The following is a 2,104-nucleotide window of genomic DNA, read 5'->3' on the forward strand; positions in this document are numbered from 1 at the left end:
GACCCAGCATGAGCTCAAAGGGCGAGGCAGCGCGGGTGAGGGGGCGAGAAGAGGAGGCAAGGGGGCACGGTGGGAGGGGGCCGGACGTTTCCATCTGTGGCCCCTCGCGTGCGCGTGGGCGTCGAACCACGACCGTCGTGCACCCCAAATCCCTCCGCTTGGACTCACCCAGACGCCCTTTCGCCCCGCTTCCTTCGCGCCTCCGACTGTGTTCGACGCCTGTCCGTGGCTCTGTGTGTGGCTGGTGCGTGTGAGGTGTGACGTGTGTGGGGTGTGGCCCAAAAAGCAAAATGTGGCCGCACGAGAGTGTTGTGACTCTCTCAGTATATGCAAGCGCGGGAATGGCGATCGGGTTTGGAGAGGGCGCGGTACCGAGGCAGAGCCGAGAGAGCCACACACCGCGCCTCTCGCTGGGCTCTCGCGGTCTCGCCCCCACCCGCCCCCCGCACGGCGCCGCCGCGCGCGCACCGCAAATCTCACATATCTCTCCGCGCGCAAAACCGCATCTCGGCCCGCCATCTCCTTTCTCGCGGCCGCCTCACGTCCTGCTCTCCGCCTGCCATACATCGAGATCTCTGCGGGACACCAGTAGATTTGTTGAGTGGAGATCGTAGATGCCGATCAGAGATCTTCCACACACAGCATCTCTCACAAAACTCAGAGATCTTTAACTGAAAATAGAGATCTTGAGCTGCCGCCATCGGCACCTCGAGATCTCAGGCCGGAGACGGAGAGGTTGACTTCGCGCCAAAGGCGCCTCGAGAATCGTGTGGCCGACTGGAGATTGCAAAATGGCGCGAAAAGAGGGTGGAGATCCGCTTGAAGGTGTGAAAGGAAAAGAGCATCCCCTTGGAAGGACGTCGACCCCCCCCCCCCCCTGTGACACGCCTCCCCCACGAGATTGGAGATTGGAGATCGGAGATGAAGATCGGAGAACGCGCCTCCTTGTTATATGAGCGCGCCGCGATGGAGCTCACCTCGTTGTGGTCTCTGGCATGACCGAGTTCGCCGCGAACCTGTATCCTCTAAAGACCGAGGAGGAGCTCGTGGCGCTCCTGAGCGGCATGCACCACTTCCCACCTGGCGTGCCTGAGCGTGCCCGTCGCGTCCATGAGCGGCTGCCCGCCGGGTCGGCACTCTGCTCCTCTGATGTCGGCGTGCTGATTGACCGGCTCGACACGGAGGGAGGCCTTGGCGGGTTGTACAAGCATCTCGCGCACACAAGGAGGACCCTCTACATTTCGTTCCGAGCACCAACACGGAGGCCGCGGAGCAGGCGTGTCGAGCCGCCCTCTCGCCCTGGCCTGCACGCGCGTTGCCCCCTTGTCGCATGTGCGAGATGCACATGCACATGCACAACACATGTGCATGTACATGTGCAAATCCGCCTGCATAGGCCTTCGTCTTTCTCGCTCGCTCGAAGCACATCTTCCGCCACAACGTGCCACATGAATGGGGGGTTTTTCCCCCCCCCCCCCCCCTCTTCCCCCCCCCCCCCCCTCACACAAAATTAGTTGTTGATGGCAGCGCGAACCACATATCTCCGATAACGCCCCCAGTTCGGCGTACATAGACCGCGCGCGCAGCGCGCTCCGTGTTTGCATACCGCCCTGGCGGACTCGTTTACACTTCCTAGCTCAAGCCAGGCGCCGCAGTGCGCAGGCATAAAGAGGAGCGCAGATTAAACTGGCGCCGCAGGCTCCCCGGGCCGTCCGCGCACCAGTCACCTTTAAAAAACAAAAAGATCATCACAGCGGCCTCTGTGATCTCCAATCTCGCCGGATCCAGTTTAGATCTCCGATCTCCATCTCCAATCTCCAATCTCCAATCTCGATTCGGGGGGCCGGGGGAGGGGGGGGCTCGAACCTTCAAGGAGACGTGCGCTATGGATTCCATTGAGGCCCATTCACACGGTCACACACCGCACTCTACTACTCTCTCGCAGAGATCTCGATTACTCCCGCCTGCGCTGGACAATAATGATAAATAAATTAGGACACGTTGCCTCTCTCGGCTGGTGACTCGTGCGGAGAGATCGCGCGCGTGCGACACATCGCACTGAGCCCTTCCGACCCCCGGAGAGACGCACGCACACATTACACTT

Source organism: Emiliania huxleyi (assembly GCF_000372725.1).
Source record: "Emiliania huxleyi CCMP1516 unplaced genomic scaffold EMIHUscaffold_326, whole genome shotgun sequence".
NCBI classification, from domain to species: domain Eukaryota; phylum Haptophyta; order Isochrysidales; family Noelaerhabdaceae; genus Emiliania; species Emiliania huxleyi.